A 9,093-nucleotide genomic window follows, 5' to 3' on the forward strand; every position below is an offset into this window, starting at 1 on the left:
TTTGGTTTTTAAAGGATCAGGCTTTAATAAATTTGTTTGAGACTAAGTGTGGCAAGTGAGTCAACCATCATGAATAAAGCATGATCAATGGCAGCGACACACCCAGAACCAGTCTGTGGAGGGCTAGAGATCTCAGGTGAGCATAGAGACTCTATGCATCATGAAGCACACCTTAAAGGGACATGAAAAATGTGCACACTGTTAGAAATGCTGATCAGAAAACCCTTTCAGAAGGTGTGGAGGAAGAAGCTGTCCGTGCCCCTGTTTTCTTGTTTTCTGTCCCATCGGACCATGTGCCTACTCCAGGGTCTTTTCTCAACTGAGCAAGGAAATAAACTTGTTCAAACTCCTTCACAGGTTTGTAGCCCAGTTCCCAGCTACAGTGGCTGGCAAGGATTTCATAGATTTTGCCTACTGGAAAAGTAGCTTGGTATCTTCTCTCTTCAGGACAGCTTCTGTTTTCTCAGGGAAATACACAAGGAGAAAAAAATAAATAAATTTAAAATCGTGGAAAGCTTTAACAAAGTCTAAGGAGCATTTCTTTGATTTCAGCATCTCTAAAGACCATCTTTTCTGCTCACGGTCCCTTTTCTTTTTATCCCTCTTCTCTGAGTCCTGCCACCTTTCCAAAGCTTAGCTACTTCTGAAAACCTTTGACTGTCCCTTACTTAGATGACACTTCTTTGACCAGACCCCTTGAAGACATTCTATGCCACTAAAATCTTGATGCTCTATGGTTTACCACATAGAGTACTAGAGCATCCACTTTGTCTTGACAAGTCTCGCCTCCTGCTTATGTCTTGGCCATAGTAAGTGACCAATGGATGCAGCCATGGTTCCTGTGAGCTTGTTTCCAGATCAAGCAGGCACAAAACAGGCTGGAATAGTTATGACATGTCTACGGTGACATTGGAAACATCAAGAACCAACACTGCAGATCCTTACACAGAAAAAAGAACCAGGTCCCCCTGCTACTTGGAGGTGTGAGATTGATAAGTTTTATAGGTATTGGTCCTTGAAGCCTTTTTGTTTAAAAGGTAATGGTTTTATGTAAATATCTCCATTCTCTGTCCGTCAAAATTGCAACCAAACTCATTTCTTTGAAAAAGTTAATATTAAGCCCTAAAGTAAATCAGCTACTATATAGCTAGGAACTTGAAAATACTGCTGGTTTAATTTGCCAATAACATGACTATAGAGAATCCAAAAATATAGAATCTTTGACTTCTAAAGCAGCAAACATCCATTTTTATTCCTAAATCTTCCTTCCTCTGTAAGAGTCACCGTAGACCTAGGGACCAGTCATTTAACCTTGCTGGCCTCCATTGACTTCATCTATTTAGCCTGCTTTGCTAATCATTCCGGAAGATTAAATGAAAATAGTTGGGAGAGAGGAAACAAACAGTTTTGAAGAGAAGATACAGAGATGTGATGTAGGTCACTGTCTGGGTACCAGAAGACCTGAAGTTAAATCTGGAATTGACCACAATTCAATCTGGAGTTGTATGCCATCCAACCTTCAGGTCCTTGTTAATAAGAGATAGTAGCCAGAAGGATTGCTTTAGTTTGTATAGCTTGAAAGCACTGTGTTCCTCTCTAGCCGGTCAACACATGACACCATCATTCGACACCTGTTTTTATAAATTCTCTGAAGACCAGTAAACCCCATAGACTGAAGCTCCAGTCTCAGCAATCAAGAGAGATTCCTGAGTTTCAAATGCAAATTATATTGTGCCCCCATTAAACTTAACTGTCTGGCTTGTAAGGACGAAACAGGAATAAAGACACTACTCTTTTCCGTGATCTAGAAGAAAGAGGTTACCTTTAATTATTTGTCTAAAGACAAGTGTAATAAATGAACCAATCATCGCTAATAACACTTGATAAAAGGCAGCAGTGCACCCAGAACCAGAGTCTGGAGGTTTAGAGTTCTCAGGTGAGCATGGAGATTTTTCAAGGCATCATGAAGCACAACTTTAGGGGACATCACATCTGCGGACTATTAAAAGCAATGGTGGCAGCCAATCTTCAGAGAGTCTGTGAGGTGGTGGGAGAGTTGTTGTCAACATCTATTGCATTGGGGGCCCTGGGTATGGTCAAACACAACCAGGACATGGGGTGCAGAGCAAAGGCAGAAGCGACTGCACACAGTTGCAAGCTTTATTAATCCTTATATAGCTATGAATATGTATTACTACAATTTCCATTTTGGCAAGATACCATAAGATCATTATTCCCATGATACCAGGAACAACTGAGGCAAGACTAAACAAAGAAATACTACTAAACAAAGGTTTCTTCTCAAAATATTCACATAACAAATCACCCCTCTTCTTATCATCAAAGTATACTTGTCTTTACCAAGAGAGTTTGAGAACCGCTTCCACAGAAACAGGACAGAGCAGAACATAGTTTAAGGCCAAGTGAGAAAAACATTTTCTTCTCAAGGGCAGCATTCCAGCCCCTACTTGCACCTGTCACCAGTCCTTACTATACCCTGCCTGGGAGCTGCATCTCTATGTCTTAACAAGTTGTGAATCTGATGAGCTTCTGTTGTCCTTAATGGCAGGGGGCTGTGGAAAATGCTAATCAGAAGCCCTTTTCAGAATGTGTGGAAGAAGGTATGCCTCCACATCTGTGTTCCCGTTCTCCAATTGGTCCTTTCTGCTCTAAGGAACAAGGACAGGAAATGTAGGACTTTAGAGCACATAGTTGGGGACTGAAAGTCTAGCTCCATCTAGTGACTACTCAGACCCCCAGTTTCCTTCAGCTATTGAGGTTAACATAGTGAAACCTCATAGTGAGGACCAGGGAAGTCACCTGCTGTGTGCACTTTGCATTTCTCAAAGAATTGATAAGCCTTAGTATAAGTCAATATTCCTGTCACAAACTTGTAAGACTCTCAGAGAGAATCTTCCCTCAGGAGGGAGATGCTCAAGCCCCAATGACCAGTCCGAGTCTACCGGCTGTAATCTGTAAGAGGATTTTTATTGATCAGGATACACAGGTATCTGTGGGCGTCCCAGTCAATTCGGAAGACTGGCGCGCCTAGCAGAACCAGGGACGGGTTTTTATAGTGTATTGGGAGCAGAAGCAGGCTTATAGAAGCAGATGTATGGTTACAGGGATGTGATTGGTGGAGTAAATGAGGCATATGTGTATGTTACCTATTTTGGCTATAATCATAACAGTGAGTTAGCAAAAAGTACATGGTGGTCAGGGCTTCCGAGGGGTCAGGGACTTTTTCTTTTTTCTGTCAGGTGGCCCATGGAGCAATGTCCATAATTTAGTCTGGTTTCTGCATTTTGTTTTCTTTTCTGGTCTGTTTCGTCTAAATGATGGGTCAGCTTGTCTCACATATTTAAAAATTTACTTTTTATTTCTATAGTTGAGGGCCTTGGGCTTGTACAATTTTCTTTCTGGGAGGGGGTCTTTTATTCCCCCATTTTCTTTTTTTGTCCTTGAGTGGAATCTTCCACTCAACTTGGTTAAGTTATCTCTGTTTTTTGTTGTTTTACCATCTGATACTGTTGTCTCAGTACAAAAGTTTGAATGACTGAAAGACTATATATCTTATTATTTTTGTCTGATCTGTATAGAAACAACATTTTTTTAGTGTAGCACACAGACTCTTTTTTAAAGGAATATTAGGTCTAATCTTTTCTTATTTTGAAGGACTACCTCTGAGAGGGAGGTTAGGTGTTCATGGAGGACAGCTAAAAAGTCTTTTTTATTTTTTTTTATTTCTGAGTCAATGGCAGTTTTGAATTTTTTATAAGCCTTGTATTGTAGGGCAACAGCAGATGTCCCTGTGTTGTCCTTGTAGCACCTAGATAGCCTTAAATAATTTTTAACTCTCTTTTGTGTCTTATTAAGTCTTTAGCATCAGGATTGTAATCTGGACACTATCTGAACCTATACACCAAGGTCTTTTAGAACTTTTAAACTTGTATAGGTTGTGATCCCTGAGGCACAGTCTCAAGAAGTGTTAGGAGTACTAACATATGTAATATTATATCATTTGTAATAAAAATCAAGCCTATCTTTATACCTATTCTGAGGGAACCCAGGGCAAACAGGCAAACATGAAATTTTTGTTTTTAAAACACACTCCTCAAGTGAGCATTATAGCAACCTCTCAGTCACTTAAGTCTAGGGAGCTTTTTGAAGATCTGAGTGTCCCTCTAGGTCCCAGCTCTTAGTCCCAACAGCTAGTACGCTGCTGGTGAGGGCTGAGACTTGATGGCTGTCAGGGTGGTAAGCAGCACCAGGTGCCGTCCTTTTCAGTGAGGCTCGAGTGTCTGGGCTCAGTGTAGCTGTAGTCTCTAACCTGGAACTGATGACATGTCTCAGGGGTCTCTGGGGCATAGGCTGCTGTCAGCTGTGAGCAGATTTTTTTCTGTACCACCTGTAGGTCTTTTAGCCTGGCATATAAATCATTATTACTATGACATGTTGGTTCAGTAACATCATCTAATATAGTGAGGGGAGCTGAGGCCCCATATAAGATCTCAAAGGGGGTAAAGCTGAATCTGGAAGGGGTATTTCTTGCTCTGAAGAGAGCAAGAGGGAAGGAGTGTCACCCAGTCTATGTCAGTCTCCATGGTTAATTTGGTCAGGGTCTCTTTTAGAGTCTTATTTATTTATTTTACCTGTCCTGAACTTTGAGGTCTGTAAATATAACGTAATTTTTAATCAACCTCTAAATATTTGGCCACACCCTGGCTTATCTTGGCAACGAAAGTAGGGCTGTTGTCTGACCAGATTACCTTGGGCACTCCAGACCTGTGGAAGATTTCTTCTAGTATCTTCTTGATGACTATTGAGGCCGTCTCTTGCTTGGTGGGGGAAGCTTTTATCTATTTCTGAAGAGATATCTATAAACACTAGGAGACATTTGAAATCATATTTTTTTGGTTTTATCTCTGTGAAGTACACTTCTCAGTACTATCTAGGCCGTTCCACATGGAGCCTCCTACCATAGTCAACTTTCCTGAAAACAGTTACCTTTTGGCCTAGTATACATCAGTGTACTATCTGTTCTACGAGATACTTGAGACCTGTGACATAATATTTAGTTTTCGAAAACGTCTGGATGAGTTTGCTTACCCCTAAGTGAGTCTATTGATGCATTTGTTTTATCATGGCCTCTGCCTGTAAAAATTGTAGCAGGATTTTCTTTCTCGTTGAGGTGTACCAGAGTCTCTTCCTCGGCCTGGCCGGGTCATGGAGGGGCCTTAACATAGCCAGAATCTCTCTTTTTTTTTTTTTTTTTTTTTTTTTTTTTTTGTCCTCAGATGTTAGCAGGCCCCTCTGCTGATGGGCTGTAGCAAAGGCATACGTGCTGTCCACATAGATGTTAAGTCCCTTTCTCAGTCTAAGGGCTTTGGTGAGGAGAGCGAGCTCTACCCTCTGAGTAGAAGTGTCTTTTGGTAGGGCCTGAGCCCATATGATTCTGTTTCTATCTACCATTGTTGTCCCAGTCTATCTTTTTTTTTTCTCTAAGAAGCTGTTCTCATCTATGAACCAGATGGCATCTATCTCATCTGTTGGCTGATCAGTCCGATCTTTATGTCACCCCTGTGCTTTGGTGAGCACCTGTTGTCAGTCATGAAGGGGGGTGTCTAGGTCTGGGTCCGGGAGCAGGGTTGTAGGGTTTAGACTCGTAGGGGCAGTCTGGAATCACAAGGAACAAGTGGGATACCCGGCCCACGCCAAGGTCCACTGTTCTTCGGGTAGTCCATGAGTATCATTTGTTGTCGGTAGTCCCCTGTACTCAAGGTCTTTTGTTGGACACTAGCCCATTTGGGCGTAGGAGCACAGAGTGTTGGGCCCCCGTATTCACAAAACAACTGGGCAGGCTTCCCTTCTATCTTAGCGCATAGCCAGCACTCTAGGACCAAGAGGCTTGCCTTATGGGTTGCTGGAGAGGCCCCTCTTGTTCTTTCTGGGGCAGTCCCTGACCCAGTGTCCTTTTTCCTTGTGATAGGCACACTGGTCTTTAGCTAGGAATTTTCTTCTGTTGTCAGGTATTGTCTTCTTAGGTTCTCTAATTACTGTGGCCAGTAAATATTCCTCTCCTGTCTTTTATCCCTCTTTAGCTCTCTAGCTTATTTTTTTTTGTCTCTTTTTTTTTAGCTTTTTGTTCTTTTTATTTTTTTTAGTCGCTCTTTTATATCTTCTGTATCTTCCTCTATAGCTATTAGATGTTGTCCACTTATGTAATTATATTTTAACTTTATTTTTTTCTGTAACTTATAATAACTCTCAGCAACTTAGCTTAACCCTTTAAATTTTTGTAACTTTTTCTCTTTATATCTTTTTTTTATCTTAGCCAGATTGGTGGGGCATTTTTTAGCCCCTCAGAGACCTACCCTTGGAGCCTGGTGGCAGACCCGGAGCACTCTCTACCTTCAGGGGTATTTAAGTCAACAGTCAGGAGTGAGGGTCTTTTATCCATGTCTGGATTTATCTTTCTGGCCTCTAGTAGGACTCTGTCTTTCCTCGGTGATAAAGAAGTACTGTAACAGTAACTAACAAGCATCTCAAATGGGATGGTGAGAAAATAAGAGAATCTTGAGAATAGAGGTCCACTGAAGAGGACAAATAGCATTTAGTCACACAGCTAAACCAGGAGGACTTTTTGGGACAAAAAGGCTGTTGTAAAAATAAGCACAAGGTTTGTGTCTGTGAAACAGAACGGCAAACAGAGAGGGAGCTGATCTGTTACCGACTATCTCTCTGGACTTAAGAACTAATAACAAAAGGATGGAGAGATGGTTAGGACCTGGATGCTAGATGTCAAGTGGCTGACAAAAGAATTGTAACCGGTTCACCTGGGACTTTCAAGACCTCAGTAGCAGCCCTTTACCAAACTGTCTCAGTGGAAGGCCCATGGAAAAGAAAACATTAATCCTGACCTTGGCCACAGCCAAAGCCTGAATTCTAAATTTTGACTGGCAAAACAAAGTTCTTCACAGTTTGTTGTAGATTCTTTTTGAAACTATTTTAGGGGCTTCTCTGTCCCCCAACCTGGGGCATTTTGGCCACAGGGGCAGGAACTGACTGCTGTGGGGATAGGATCAAAGGCACTCTCCATGTCAATGCTGACTAACAGGGAAGGTTATTTAATGTTGGAGACCAACTCCTCTCTTGGAATAGGGCCAGCAGATAAGGCAGGCTCCCTTAAAGAACTTCTCTTAATGAACAATCTCCTTTTGTGAGCAAGTGTTGAGCAAGTGCCACTAAAGGCAACAACTGGAATTATTATTTTTCAGGGCCAAAAGTCTCATAAAACAACCACTAACTCTATATTATCTTTTTGTTGTCAAAGCGTCAACACTGGCTGGCCTCATCACCTTGAAACTCTTCTTACGCTGACTTGGCCAGAGCTGTGCCACTGCCCACGCGCAGCCTGTAGCTTGCTAGCAGGCCTGCATGCTTGTCACCCTCAGCCCCTATATTTTTCTACTCTGTGCTGTCCCTTCCTTAGAAGCTGTGAATGTTTAAGCAACAGGAAGAATTTTTCTTCAAGATCTAAGGTAAAGCTTTTAGGCTCTTGTTAATACCTGCTTCAGACAGGGTCACTCACTAACCTGGAGTTCTTCATACACAACTGTTAACAGCAGCTAGACTGGACAAGGGGAGCAAAGGGAGGGGCATCTCTCTTTGGGGAGGAGGCTCAAGAGAGAAAGATAAAACTCCCCGGCAGAAAACAATTTCTCTCAAGCAAATTATTTTTAACTTTTAAGTTAAACACCAAGAGGACCAAGTAAAACTCCTTGACAAACAAAGCAAACAGTTTCATGATTTCAATCACAGTTGACAGTCCAAGATTTCAAACACAGTTGTCAGTCCAAGTCCAAAAACAAAACAAAAGCCAAAAAGACACTGGACAATACCACAGAAAACAAACCAGACAAACAAGACCAAGACAAAGCATCCTATAACCAATGTCCACAGATGTTCAAAGAAAATTAGGACACAAAGAAGACAAACAATTCCAACAGTCAGACAGACAGATGCACCGCGTGGCTTCGGTGTCAAACTGAAACCAAAAATTCAGACAGAGGCGACAAGGGTCCGGATCCTTCAGTGGATCCGGCTCTTTTCTCTCTCCTCCAACCCAAAACCACATATCCTTCTGATACAGGCTGAGCCCCGAAAAACCGGGCTCTAAACACCCTTGGAACGTCTTCCAGGGCTGCAGGGGAGAAGTCCGAGCTCGTCAGCTGCTTCTCTGGCCCGCCCAAATACAAACGGTATAGACCCAAGCCAAGTAACTAAGCATTTACAGAACAAGTCACAAAGCAAGACAAGACAGGACAAGACAAACACTGGCCAGCTTACCTTCCGGTGGGTGGTCGGTGGTCTCTAGGCAGAGGATCTCTGATCCCGGATGAGCCCTCATATGTAAGACTCTCAGAGAGAATCTTCCCTCAGGAGGGAGATCCTCAAGCCCAGTGACCAGACCGAGTCCACAGGCTGCAATCTGCAAGAGGATTTTTATTGATCAGGATACACAGGTATCTGTGGGCGTCCCAGTCAATTCGGAAGACTGGCACGCCTAGCAGAACCAGGGACAGGTTTTTATAGGGCATTGGGGAGCAGAAGCAGGCTTACAGAAGCAGATGCATGGTTACAGGGATGTGATTGGTGGAGTAAATGAGGCATACGTGTATGTTACCTATTTTGGCTATAATCATAACAGTGAGTTAGCAAAAAGTACATGGTGGTCAGGGCTTCCGAGGGGTCAGGGACTTTTTCTTTTTTCTGTCAGGTGGCCCATGGAACAATGTCCATAATTTAGTCTGGTTTCTGCATTTTGTTTTCTTTTCTGGTCTGTTTCATCTAAATGATGGGTCAGCTTGTCTCACATATTTAAAAACTTACTTTTTATTTCTATAGTTGAGGGCCTTGGGCTTGTACAATTTTCTTTCTGGGAGGGGGTCTTTTAAACTGTTACTTTCCTTTTTCTAGGGTCAGCTAACCATTTCATAGGAAGAAATAATAATAATTATTGTTATTGTTCTTGCTATTATTATTATTATTATTATTATTATTATTGCTAGGTTGGAACCTCTGTTCACTGCA

General features: G+C 42.1%; 1 long non-coding RNA gene across 1 annotated transcript; it reads right to left on the reverse strand.

Moving 5' to 3' along the window:
• Positions 1-8,746, reverse strand: LOC120096224 (uncharacterized). The gene is made up of 2 exons (XR_015635427.1): positions 8,350-8,746; positions 1-455 (listed from the first exon to the last, which is right to left on the reverse strand). It is a non-coding gene; the product is annotated as an uncharacterized LOC120096224 (long non-coding RNA).
• Positions 8,747-9,093: the final 347 nt, after the last annotated feature.

The sequence above is a fragment of the Rattus norvegicus genome, chromosome 13 (genome assembly GCF_021556685.1).
Source record: "Rattus norvegicus strain SHRSP/BbbUtx chromosome 13, alternate assembly SHRSP_T2T, whole genome shotgun sequence".
In the NCBI taxonomy this organism is placed as follows: Eukaryota; Metazoa; Chordata; class Mammalia; order Rodentia; family Muridae; genus Rattus; species Rattus norvegicus.